Genomic DNA, 14961 nt, shown 5'->3' with positions numbered 1-14961 from the left:
GGTAAAAACACTTGAGATCTTGTCTCCATTACAGTTAGAAAATTATTTTAAGTTATGGTATCGTATTATGCTAGTGAGGTTAATTATATCTATTCACGTAGAATCTTACGCTACGGAAGCAACCAACCATGGTGATCTGTATATGCCACCTATCTCCCCCTCCGGAGAGATAGGTGGTTTGTGAAGTACCGATACCGGTGCGCCTTTCACGCTCATCTGTCAGTCTGTAATGTGTGTGTAATTTGTGTATTGTTATAGATATAGGTAGTTTTTTTTCAGTATAAGTAGGTTTCTTTCAGTATAATTAAATTTTGTTTTGTCTTCTGTATGTGTGTGTTGGTGTGCAGTAATGTGTGTGTGACCGGGTAGTCAGGCCATACGAACGTTGGCTGGCACAGTAATTACCAGTGTTCGGTATGGGTAGTCCTGGGCGGTTGCCCATCCAGGTACTGACCACGCCCTTCTGTTGCTTTTGGGACTGCAACAGGACTGTACCGTAGGTGTTGCGCAGTGACTGTCACATATTAGTAATGTGGGAGTGCGGAAGTTAAATTTTGTATAAATTCAGCATCGTTAATAGGCAGCGTTAAGTGTTGTGCACCCGCCTCGTCTTCGAGAACCAATGCTACATATTTTAAATGCGAAGAAGGCCTTTGGATGTGGTTTTGAATGTAGGAAGTGAGAACATTCTTGTATTGGCGGGGGTTGTATTCTTGAGGGGCCGGGGGTGGGTGAGTTGATGCTTGACTGGAGTTTTTCAGGGGCCTCAGCTACTCAATCCACCGAGGTGACCCGATGGGGGAGGAGGTTATAGTTTGATGATAGAACACTTGTGTGTGTGTGTGTGTGTGTGTGTGTGTGTGTGTGTGTGTGTGAGTGGTGCGCGCATGCAAGACCTTGTAATTATAAGGACACCGATATAAGTAAATCATGTTGTTATTTAGACTGCAGTACACTAAAAAATCTTACATTAAAACGCTGAACAAGAACAATATGATCAAGGGCAACAATTTTACAGCGAATGGTATGTTCAGTTTACAATCTAAAATCCAACTTTCGAGGCTTCTTTGAAAATAGTTTCAATAGATCGGCTTGTCCTGAAATTATGTCTTTGGATATCTATTCAGTTTATTGTCAGTTTCTGTTTATTTTATTTTTGTAAAATTTCCATGAGGGTGGTACTAACCAGTAGCGGCGATTAGATGCGTGGAGGGGGAAGTTGCCCCCCGCCGTACATTGTCGAGAAAACATTATATTTTTATTCAATTTTAGCCGGCAGCAACTAGAAATTATAAGAATTATTTAAATAATGTACAAGTCCTGTTGTCTTATCAGCTGATTCTTTCCTTGAAAATCCACAGCCTGATTCCAGTCAAACGACCGGGTCTGGAATGGAATGAATGAAGCCTCATCTCGCGGCGAGGATAGGAATTGTGCCGGCTGCCGAAGCCTGTCGAACTCCTGCATGGCAATGATTAATGACTGACAAATGAAATGAAATGATATTGGAGAGTGTTGCTGGAATGAATGATGACAGGAGTACCCGGAGAAAAATCTATCCCGCCTCCGATTTGTCCAGCACAAATCTCACATGGAGTGACCGGGATTTGAACCACGGAACCCAGCGGTGAGAAACCGGTGCGCTGCCGCTTGAGCCACGGAGGCTCACAATTCTTTCCTTATTTTGTTTAATTATTAACAAAATTATTAACGGTAATACGCACAAAATGTTGTTCCTCGCGACTAACCGATTTGCATAGCTCCACAGCAGGTAGTGGAGACTTCGCATGTGCTGGGGGAAGGGTAGCAGGGGTACTTTTCTGTTTTACCAAGGTCATGGACACTGAGGTGTGATTCATCCGCTTGCCACGCACATTCGTCAGTCTGACAATCTCTTTAGTGTCTGTTAGTTTGTTAGCGTGTAGGCAAATACTAAATGAATTTTAACTATATAATCACACGGTACTTCTATTTATTTGTAATCCAAAACCAAACCCCACGGCACTTAACGCCCTTGAAAGGGCTTTGGCCTGCCCAGCGACCGCTGCTCAGCCCGAAGGCCTGCAGATTACGAGGGGTTGTGTGGTCAGCACTACGCATCCTCTCGGCCGTTATTCTGGGCTTTCGAGACCGGGGCCGCCATCTCACCGTCAGGTAGTTCCTCAATTCTAATCACGTAGGCTGAGTGGGCCTCGAACCAGCCCTCAAGTCAAGAGAAAAATTCCTGACCTGGCCGGGAATCGAACCCGGGGCCTACGAGCAAGAGACAGGCACCCTACCCCTAGACCACGGGGCCGGCCATTTAATTGTAATACATGTGTAATATTATTATATGGTGAGAGTTTAATTGTATAGTATTGAATACAAATCTCAAAAATCAATTATTACCGTACTTACGTCGATAAACTGTCAACCTTTACCTCTTTGTGAAATTCAGTTTTGTTGTGTATATCTCCCCCCCAATCGTCCCTTCTGTGCGCTATATCCCATAAACCCGGGTACATTTTGCTGTCTGTACATTTTTGTCCTCCCGACCCCACTTTTAATTGCCAGTGGCCGCTACTGGTTCTAACCCCGAGTAAGCGACGCCCCTGGAGAAATTAAAGTAGCTGTGTAGCATTTTAACAGTTGAACGTTGAAATTAACTGCCGAATCTTCATAACAGCAGAAGCTTCTTTCGATAAGCTTAGCCGGCGCGTTGTGTCGTCCCGCGACCAGCAGTTACACACAAAACTGACTGTTCAAGGCTGTTCTGATACTTGGTGTCCCTGTTCACGGCATATCAAGACGTTAGATAGTATCCACCTAAAATGTTTCATATCAGCCCTGCGCATCAAATGGAATGATTACGTCAGAAATACTGATGGATTTCGAAGGGCAAACTTATTAGATATTGAGACAGTGGTCACAAGAAATCAATTATAGTTGGGGACAAAACATGACGGTCTCAGTTCTTGGAAGCGAGCTGGAAGCCAGTGGCAATCCTACACTTCACCCTGCTGCGTTAATGTGCTCCAAGTGATACGGTGGACGAGACATGTTATCCGGATGCAAGACCACCAGCTACATAAACACATTCTGTACGGTGGATTACAGGACGGGAGAAGAAAGGTTGCCGGACAGAATTTCTTTTTTTTTTCTTTTTTTTTTTTTTACAAGTTGCTTCACGTCGCACCGACACAGATATGTCTTATGGCGACGACGGGACAGGAAAGGGCTAGGAGTGGGAAGTAAGCGTCCGTGGCTTTAATTAAGGTACAGCCCCAGCATTTGCCTGGTATGAAAATGGGAAAACCGGGCGAGTTGGCCGTGCGCGTAGAGGCGCGCGGCTGTGAGCTCGCATCCGGGAGATAGTAGGTTCGAGTCCCACTATCGGCAGCCCTGAAAATGGTTTTCCGTGGTTTCCCATTTTCACACCAGGCAAATGCTGGGGCTGTACCTTAATTAAGGCCACGGCCGCTTCCTTCCAACTCCTAGCCCTTCCTTGTCCCATCGTCGCCATAAGACCTATCTGTGTCGGTGCGACATAAAGCAACTAGCAAAAAAAAAAAAAAAAAAAAAAATGGGAAACCACAGAAAACCATCTTCAGGGCTGGCGACAGTGGGGTTCGAACCCACTATCTCCCGAATACAGGATACTGGCCGCACTTAAGTGACTGCAGCTATCGAGCTCGGTGACAGAAACTTCGGTTCAAAGATGTCCTGAAGCGTGGTACTGATCTTGAGCGTTTGGCTGGTGATCGTTTCAAATTATGTCGCATAATTTATTAATACATAAGCAAACTGACACTTTCAAAAACGAGCGCCTGCCGATACTGGATAACAAATGGGAAGAAATGAATAGGCAGAGGCCGATGACCTAGATGTTAGGTCCCTTTAAACAATAGTCATCATCATGAAGATTAGGAGGAAACGTCAGATCATCATACACCTACAATGCCAACAATATTCTTCAGTCACAGTCATTTCAAAACAAAAGTGGGTTCAGGAAGCACAAATAAGCACTCATTCCCACGAATATTACGGTACACATTCCACCACTCTTTGTCATGTGAGCCACCAAATTCAAACTGTTTCACTTTCAGGCCTTTAGCCTTCATGTTAACACTGCTATCAATTCAAAGCAGAATTTTGAACTAAATAATCATTTAAGATGTTTGAAACGGAGTATATTTTCCAAATAGTATTGCGATCGAGATTTCAACTGTATCTTAGGAACAATTCAACATTATCGTGATCATTTTAGAAGTAATAATATCCTTCAGTTCAAAACTGGACATGGTTGGTCTGACTAACCACAATCTTCCTTTCGACTAAATCAATAATTGACATGTACAACAAATAAGTAAAATGAAAGAACTTCAAAATACAAAGAATTATATATTGAGACAAGATGGTGGAGGTTATTTGTATCCCTCTCAGCACATCTGCGCTTGTGTTAAACAATTGCGTGTCGGGAATGAAATGAAAAATGACGTATGGCTTTTAGTGCCGTGAGTATCCGAGGACAAGTTCGACTCGCCAGATGCAGGTCTTTTGAATTGATTCCCGTAGGCGACCTGCGCGTCGTGATGAGGATGAGATGATGATGAAGACGACACATTCACCCAGCCCCCGTGCCAGCGAGATTAACCAATGATGGTTAAAATTCCTGACCCTGCCGGGAATCGAACCCGGGATCTCTGTGACCAAAGGCCAGCACGCTAACCATTTAGCTATGGATCCAAACTTTCGACGTGGTGTTAGACCACGATCATGGTCACTAGGCGGGCTGTGGCCTGTATCAAAGATGAAATCAACCTTCCTCCGATATGATCTATCACAATCAATCCATACACCTGCCTGTTTTGGCAGCTGCTACTGACGCTTTTCCTGGAAATATAAAATTCCTGACCAGTTAAGCAATATAATAGCAATGTAATCTCTATGAAGTCAGTTGTGACTGACGATAAAAGCAGATGAGTCAGGATCTTGTGTCATACGAGTTATAAACTTGCTGCAAGCCAACTACAGGGTTTCCTGGGTGTTGCCGGCTCGGAATTGATACCGTCGAGAAAACGGAGCTCTTTCGAGCATTCCTCTGACATTTTACGGAGGGTTTCTTCCAAACAATATACAATGTACATGTCTTTGCTGGCGGGACCTATTGTTTACAGTGCATTTTGTCTTCTGGTATAGGCTAGAGCAATTTTGTTACTTTCATTGACCTGTCTCAGTCTTTTTCTTTTGCTAGTGGCTTTACGTCACACAGACACAAATAGGTCTTATGGCGACGATGGGATAGGACAGGCCTGGGAGTTGGAAGGAAGCGGCCGTGGCATTAATTAAGGTACAGCCCCGGCATTTGCCTGGTGTGAAAATGGGAAACCATGGAAAACCATCTTCAGGGATGCCGACAGTGGGATTCGAAGCCATTATCTCCCGAATGCAAGCTCACAGCCGCGCGCCTCTAACCGCACGGCCAACTCGCCCGGTGTGTTGAGGATCCAACCAGCCTTAGGGCTGAGGACTGAACATACACATACATACATAAATATATAAATATATACAGTACATACATACCAGTGTCGTGCGGTGAAGACATTGGTTACCCCAGCTGCAAAAATGTGTTTTAAATATAAGCAATCGTAGCCCCACTACACTCTCTAAAGTCAGCATTACCATTTTATAAGGCTGCATTTTCGTGGAAAGGTCTACCTGAGAAAGGTATTTCAAGAATATTTTCAACCACACACTCGCACATATTTCCAAATTGACATTCATGGCAGTGACACCATCATAACTTAATCTAGAGCAGATTTTAAACAGTGTACTTACAGTTTCAACCGGTGACACTTCGTGATAGTACAGTCATGGTTTTCGCAAAAATACAAATACAATACAAAATACAAAAATACACTGGAACTATTTGTTTTTAACTTAAAAAGCCTAACCTAAACTGAATCAGCAAAATATAACAGGTATTTTACCGTCGCCGAACTCGTTTACTGATTGTACGTGAATCAAAAACAAACGAGGGAACTACGTATAACACACGTTATGTTCATGAAGAATGGCACAGAACTAACGAAAACTTCACCTATAATCCAAGGGGAACACCACGAAAATTCACTATATACCACCATCACAGACAACCAAATACAGAACTCTTTTACTTTGCGCTTAGCTCTGTGTTCATGCTGGACAAGCTAAATATTTTTCTGCGGCTAGGGAAAACATACTCAACACGTGCCATCAACAAATTGCTCAATAAAACTTTATACATGCCGAAATCCAAAAATAAAATATATTCTTCCATATTATAATTGATTTCATAAATTGGCTCTATTTGTATTAGCAAAGCGATGTGCAAGTAGCTATACTGTAAACATGTTGATATTTTTCTTGTAGCCTCTAGTGTGTGGCGCTTAACACATCGAGTGTCAAGTATTAAAACTAACATGCCTTACCTAAGCTAGCTGGCCTGTCGCCGTAAATTGCTGTCGTGGGAGGGCCCACAGCCCCGTCCCGCTCCCGGGACAAGGAAGCTTCAAGTGCATCCGTCAACCAAACGACTTAAATTTCGCTGGGGGTAGTTCTCTTTCGCACCGGCAAGGAAACCCAGCTCGCTGGAGAAGCTGAACTGCCGTAGTGCGAACGGATTGTCGAGACAGCTGTACTTGGCTTGGATGTTCGTAGCTTTTTAAACTGTAAAGAGCGTTCTAAGGAATAATAACAAAATGCAAATACAAAGTTATTTACCCCAGCAGCGTTGGGGTAGATGGGGCTCAGTGCCCGCCACTGATACATACAATGTACAGAATTATACAAAGAATAACAGAAATTTGAGAAAAGTAATAAGAAATACTAGGTGTGTGTGTGTTGTGGGGGAGGGGGGTCAAAAATTTATAGACAACAAAAATTACAGGGGGCCTGGGGAATATAGGGAGGGGGTGCAGCCAACAAAACTGAAACAAAATAACTACATAATGGTAAGTGTTTGATACTCTCTGAGCGAATTTCGACAGAGAAGTAAAGATTGACAGTTTACCAACTTAACTACGGTATTAATAATTTTTTTGATATTTTGATTCAATGACTTACTTGACTTAATTCCTCTTGTTTCCACTGGAAAATAGGACATCCGTGAGAAAGTCTCCATTGTGGTCGTCGACTTGCCATTGCTTTAACTTCCCTGCAAGTCTTCCCTACTTCAAGGGCCTCCTCCAGGTCTTCCTAGGGTGACCTCTCCTCCGTGCACCTTGCTGTGCGTTCTGGCTGGATTTCTCAAAGTATGACCTATCCATTTCCTCTCGATTTCCATTGCGACTGGAACTTGGTTTGTTGCTCTCCATAGCTCGTCATTGAATGTCATTTCAGGCCATTTGATGTTTGTGATGAATCGTAAGCAACGGTTTATAAATGTCTGCAAGATGTTAGTGATAGTTCGTGCAACCTTCTAAGTTTCACAAGCATATAGAAGGACTGATTTAACATTTGTATTGAACATTTTTATTTCCGCCTTCCTTGAAATGTTCTTATTCTTCCACAGCTGCATTAAGGCGCCATTTGCTTTCCTTATTCTGGCTCTCACACCCTTTTCCGCCCCTCCTTCTCTTGTCCTCACACTTCCAAAGTAATAATAATAATAATAATAATAATAATAATAATAATAATCGTATGGCCTCAGCTACCGTTTGCAGACATTTCGATTTGACGCCATCTGGCTGTCTGCTCGTCAATTTCGACGTTCCGGCTTACTCTGTCTGCCATCTAGCGGACCTAGAGTGAACCGGATCTCTCTTGGGCGTCTATGGCTGAGATTTAATTAATTTTGTCGGGTAAATACCAAATGTATCACCAGAGATCTTTTACATGCCGACATCGTACGACATGGAGTGTCGAATGGACTTTTTTTTCCGCCCTTCAAAAATCCGACTACCTCTGCCGGGTTTGAACCCGCTATCTTGGGATCCAGAGGCCGACACTCTACCACGGATCCACAGAGGCAGGTAAATGTAAAAGTAGGTAAATGTTTTAGCCTCCTCAATCTCTTCTCCTGACACAAACAATCTTTCATTATCCGGATGTGGATTACCGTACACAGTTCAGCTATTTAAAAAAATAAAAATCGAAGCCTGAAGTACTGTGATCTCTTTAATGAAGACGTATGTTTTCTTTCAGAATGCACTATTGTGCATGTGACTCACGTTTTACCGATGTAAGACGTTATGGACTCCATTCCCACCATCAGGCTCCTCTTCAGGTGAATCCCGTGGCTCTAAACTCGTAACATGTCCGCCATCGATTTCCTGTCAATATCTTTTCCAAAAAATTACCGTAGGAGTTAAATGTAAATAATTTCCAACGCCCCTAGGATATTTCCCTTCAGAATTCTTACGCGGTGTTGATATTAAGTGAAGGAGGATAGAAGTCTCCCTTCTGCTCAGTAATTCCAACTCCAGAAAAAAAGCTATCTACAAGGGCTGTGTTTTTCCAACCTCCGATGGGCTATGAAAAAGACACATCGACACAAAATGATTTTATCATTGAAAGTTTAGTAGTTTCATACTTATTTTTCCACGTAATCGCCAAAAGGACTTTGGCATTTATCGTATTGTGACACCAGCTTTCCGATGCCCTCTGCAAAGAAGTCTGCCGCCATTGAGATAATCCGCGTCTCGACAGCCTCCTGAAGTTCTTCGTTTGTCCGCCACAAATGGAGGTTTACGATCAGTGTGAACTTTCTACAGTAATCGCAGACATTTCAGGGTCTTCTCTGTACACAATTGTGACTCAAAACACAGGATACCGGAAACTTTGTTTATGTTGGATCCCAACAATGCTGGCTGACGATCACAAAACTCAGCGCATGGCTACAACGGTAATGTTTCTCACGCGTTATCTTAGTGAATGGAAAGAGTTTTTAAAGTATATCGTTACTGGCGATGAAACTTGGGTCATGTATGCCATTTCAGAACCAAAGAGCAGTCTACGCAGTGGATCCATCCTTCTTCTCCAAACAGGCCAAACATGTTTAACTGACACTGAGGAACAGGAAAACAATGGCTGCCTCTTTTTAGGTTAATAGAGGTGTCTTGTTGGTGGACTTTATGGCGCAAAAAGCTGTACAGACGCACGTTGTCTCACTGGCGGCAGACTTCTTTGCAGAGGGGATCGGCAAACTAGTGTCACGATACGACAAAGGCCTAAATAGTTTTGACGATTATGTGGGAAAATAAGTATGAAGCTACTAAACTTTTAGTGATAAAATCATTTTGTTATATCAATGTGTCTTTTTGTTGAAAGTTGAAAGTAAACAGCCTTCGTATCAAAAAGAACAGCAGAAGAACTCAAGAAACTAAGCACCTGACATCAGACGCGAACTTTCGAAGAGGCAAGTGCAAAACGGAGTTTACAATTCGATAAGAGGAAGTTGCTAGGAAACCTTTCCGAGACATGAGCAAGGTCAACCATGGGAACCTTCAAATCGTCCGACAAGAAGACAGTGACAAGAAAGACATACCATGTGGATTTTGTGGCACAAATATTTATTCCGGTCTGTCACATTAAGCGGTGGCTGAACACAACGCTAAGACTGTGAAACATGATTTCATGATGTGGCAAATGCCTTCAAAAAAAGAGATATTATGCTCTGTGAGCGGAGTAGACGCAAGCTTGGGTGGAATAGCGCCACTAATGCTGTATATTATCATTTTTACTTTGATTGATATTTTAATTTGACCAGCCTGCACATTGTAGTATAAGTATTTTAAAATAAATATATGTGCTAAGAAATATATATATATATATATATATATATATATATATATATATATATATATATATATATATAAGGCGTATTTTGTTGTGGGGTCCCATCTTAGAATATTGAATGTTTATATAAGGCGTATTTTGTTGTGGGGTCCCATCTTAGAATATTGAATGTTTGTATAAGGCGTATTTTATTGTCGGGTCCCATCTTAGAATCTTGAATGTTTGTATAAGGCGTATTTTGTTGTGGGGTCCCATCTTAGAATATTGAATGTTTATAAAAGGCGTATTTTGTTGTGGGGCCCATCTTAGAATATTGAATGTTTATATAAGGCGTATTTTGTTGTGGGGTCCCATCTTAGAATATTGAATGTTTATATAAGGCGTATTTTGTTGTGGGGTCCCATCTTATAATAATGAATGTTTATATAAGGCGTATTTTGTTGTGGGGTCCCATCTTAGAATATTGAATGTTTATATAAGGCGTATTTTGTTGTGGGGTCCTATCTTAGAATAATGAATGTTCATATAAGGCGTATTTTGTTGTGGGGTCCCATCTTAGAATAATGAATGTTTATATAAGGCGTATTTTGTTGTGGGGTCCCATCTTAGAATAATGAATGTTTATATAAGGCGTATTTTGTCGTGGGCTCCCATCTTATAATAATTAATGTTTTTGAAAAATGTATAATGCTTACAACTTGAAATGAGCGGCATAGCCCCACCTTACCCTACCCTATAGAAATCCCAGGATTTTTGTCGCCTTACACCTTGCTTCTTCACACTGTAGATTCCATTTTAGTTAGTTATTCCGAGCAGTTTAAAACTAGGTTAAAGGCAGAATTCCGAACTCATAAATTAAGGAAGTATGCAGAGTCTAGGGTTTCGTTATGGGAATGCAGAGGAGTCGAGGATAGAATAGAGGACAGGAGGACAGTGAGAATAGCCAGGTACCATAAGACCATTGGAAGGCCAGTAAAACATTGGATGGCTAGCTGGATATGTTCCTTAGAAACAGTGAAGGAAAACAGGCTTTAAGCCTAAGACAAGATGAAGAGGAAAAATACATAGTACCCGATGCTGATTGGTGATTGCCCTTATGGTGGGGACAGTAGAATATATCCGTAACATGCGACTGAAAGGGACCCATGGAATGGGGATTAGAGACCACGGGTCTCATCGATGAGTCTGGCATTCTGTCTATTGGGGACATAAGTCTGTTCACAATGTAAACCATACATCAGGAAAATTCAACCTGCGGAGGTCACAACCCGCTCTACAGCAGCGGTTATACTGTACATACCGTCCAGGCGTTCTCAATGGTGATACGAACGGACTTTAGTCCCCACCATATATTATTCCCTTGTGCCAGGCTCCTCGCCTCCGTCTTTCCTATCTGACCTCACTAGGTCAACTTTTATTCTCTTCCAACTCCGGCGGAGTCTTTCATTCTCACGGCGTTCGTGGTCTTTCTCTTTCTTTTGCCATTACCTTCATTTTTCGAAACATCGGACCCCTTATATTTTCTCTCTGATTAATGATAAGAGACAATGGTTGTCCAGTTGTACTTACCCCTAAAACAATAATCACCACCACCACTATGTCGAAGCGTGGGTTGGTTACCATGGGAACCCTAGGGTCGCCTCTTACGACTAGCAGGGGATACTGTGTATGTATTCCACATCCGCACGACTCGTAGGCTGAATAGTCAGTGTACTGGCCTTCGCTTTAGAGGGTCCCGGTTTCGATTTCCGGCCGGGTCGGTGATTTTAACTTTCATGGGTTGATTCCAATGGCTCGGGGGTTGGGTGTTTGTGCTGTGCCCAACATCCCTGCAACTCAAACACTGCACATAACACTATCCTCCACCACAATACAATGCAGTTACCTACACATGGCAGATGCTGCCCACCCTCATCGGAGGGTCTGCCTTACAAGGGATGCACTCGGCTAGAAATAGCCACACGAAATTATTATTATTATTATTATTATTATTATTATTATTATTATTATTATTATTATTATTATTATTATTATTATTATTATTATTATTCCACATCCTCACCCACATGAGGATACGGAGCAGCTGTTGATTGCTTTTTCCACTGCAGTGAGAATGTTTTTGAGGGTCATGTAATTCTCAGACAGTGCAGCAAGCTATTTTCAACTTTCATTGACGTTAATGATAGTTCAGAATTAAATTCAGTTGGTTTTATTATGTCGGACTTACAGCTTGTTTGCGTGAACATTCCGTGGTTTGGTTCCCTCTTACAGAACCTTCATATTATTTTGTGTTGTGTGGAAGCCCTCTTGCCCTACCCTGGCGTAAATGGATAAGGTAAACAAGTTTGGTTTCCTTACCCTCTGCAAGTGAGGACAGGAGTTCCCTTATAACTTACGCACTATAGCTATGTACTTGGTCACCTATCCACTCATGACCACATTCAATGTTGGTTAACTGTTGTTACAAATCCGTAAGTGTTTTATCCCCTAATTCATTTATAATTATGAATAGTTTGCACCTGTATCAGTTACCTTCCTCGGTGTTTCCAACTGGTGGCTCGATAAGTATTTTTTTAAATACAATAATTCATATTTTTAAAAATGGATATGCCTCATTAACGAAAAAGTGGTGACATCTGATTTGACGCTCCGCAGAATAAGAAATGAACACAGGTTGATTTGATTTTGCAGTCGGTAATAAAAACAACGAAACTGTGGAATGAAGTCGTTGACCGCTACTGAATACTTCACATTCATTATTTACTATTTTAGGTTTAAATTTTTAGTCTACAGGGTGTTTTAATAAATACGCGATTTTAGTGAAATATATTTCTTAAGTTTCTAATTTAAAACGTAATTGTTTTTTCTATCTACCACCTACGTATTACTTTGGGGGATTTAGTGGTGCTAAAATGGTCACCCTTTTTAAATGATTGAAATACTGGTACTATTTTGGGAAAACTGACTGTACATAAAGTAAGCAATTACTCCTAAAGTAATGTTTAAAAATATCTTAATTTGTGGAATGTATTTATACATTACATTTATGTTCTGTTCATAATTCGTCACCTTTGCTCCTTTTAAGGAATTCAAATACACTGAATTAGGGTTACCTGGCTGGTAATGTGTAGGACGACTTTTCATCCTGATGACGGCGGTAATGCAGGATGACATGGGTCAATAAGACACTGGGAGTGTTGGGAAGCCATTCTGATCTACAGCCACTGCACAGTCTTCCATGATGCACAGAGACTCGTCGGAACCCTGCCCAGAATGCACACAACCCTCTCGACAGCATCCCACATGTGCTCTATACGATTCAGGTCAGGTGACCTTGGAGGCTAGACAAGCATCACCATGCTTATGGAGGCTTAATAGAAACAATCGACCATAATTTGAGTATGATGAGCGATTGCAATATATTTCTGTAGGTGTAGGTCTTCTGAAGGGTATTCAAGGCCAAGAAAAGGGTGGATATGATCTGACAGCAAATTCCGAGGAAATTGTTCTGGAAGGTACGACTGATCACACTTCACTGTTATCTAGCATTGAATTCGCGGGTATCTGCTGTACTTCACCCGTCTATGTGCCCGTATCATGTGAGCTAGCCGACGATGACCCCTAAAATTAACCCCGGGTTCGATTCCTGGCCGGAACGGGGATTTTAACTGCGTATAGCTCATTCCTCTAGCTCGGAGCTGGGTGTTTGTGCCATATTCAAAATTAGATTTCATCGTAGGTAGGGCCACATCCTCACAGACATGCAAGTCACCTGTACAGAATGGAGAAGACAGATTAACAAAACAAATTTTTGAACACTGTGCAAAAAAGGAAAATAACCCACCATTTTTCCAAGAAGCCGAACAATATCTGGAACTACTCAACATTAAAAAAGAGCAAATTGAAAATAGAAAGGAATTTAGGAAAGCTATATTTGACGGTGAAATGAAATGGTGTATGGCTTTTAGTGTCGGGAGTGTCCAAGGAAATGGAAATGGTCCCGTAGGCGACCTGCGCGTCGTGATGAGGATGAAATGATGATGAAGACGACACATACACCCAGCCTCCGTGCCAGCAAAATTAACCAATGCTGGTTAAAATTCCCGACCCTGCCGGGAATCGAACCCGGGATCCCTGTGACCAAAGGTCAGCACGCTAACCATTTAGCCATGGAGCCGGACTACATTTGACGGTAAATTTCCAGAGAAAGCCAAGAAGAAATCAAGCAATAAATGGACGAAAGAAAGGAAAGAATAGCACCAAGAAAGGATGAAGACGTTTTGGGAAGAAAAGAAGAAGAAAGCTGTTTCATGTGGTACTAAAATGGCCTAATCGAAATAATAATAATAATAATAATAATAATAATAATAATAATAATAATAATAATAATAATAATAATAATAATAATATACTCATGTTCATAAAAACCAGAACGCCTTGAACCCTCACTAGGCTGCACACAACCGTCTTGACAGCATCCCACATGTGCTCTATACGATTGAGGTCAGATGACCTTGGAGGATAGACAAGCATCCTCATGCTTATGGAGGGTTAATAGAAGCAATCGGCCATAATTTGGGTATAATGAGCGATTGCAATGTATTTTGTTTGTTTGAAATGCGTCCTCCTCGGATCTGGAGTAACAATGGAAAAGTGTAACACAACGTACACTATTAGGAGTGACAGTCCGTCGCCGTTTATTACAGTCTGGGTTACCGGCGCTTCGTCCACTTCCCCACCTACCTTTGACTAATGTGCATAAATATGCTAGACTGTGATGGTGTATGGAACGACGTCACTGGGAACAGGAATGGCAGCAGATAGTGTTTTCGGACGAATTCAAGTTCTGTTTGATTGAAAAAGATGGCCGCATTTTGGTTCGCCGCAGACAGGGGGAGAGACATCATATTAACTCTATTCGCACAAGACATACGACGCCAACTCAACACCGTATGGTGTGGGGTGCTATTGGGTACAACCACAAATCACAGTTGGTGCGTGTCCACGGCACTGTGACCAGTTTCATCTACGTCAATGACCTGTAGCTATACCCTTTCTGCACGATACCCCAGACGCCATATTTCAGCAGGACAATGTGCGATCACACGTTGCTGCACGAAAACGTGCCTTCTTGTTGTCACAGGATGTCAGACTGTTGCCCTGGCCCGCCCGATCACCGGACTTGTCGCCAATCGAAAATGTGTG

This window comes from Anabrus simplex, chromosome 1 (genome assembly GCF_040414725.1).
Source record: "Anabrus simplex isolate iqAnaSimp1 chromosome 1, ASM4041472v1, whole genome shotgun sequence".
Lineage (NCBI taxonomy): Eukaryota > Metazoa > Arthropoda > Insecta > Orthoptera > Tettigoniidae > Anabrus > Anabrus simplex.
The sequence above is the reverse complement of the archived record's forward strand: the minus strand, read 5'-3'. Positions refer to the sequence as shown.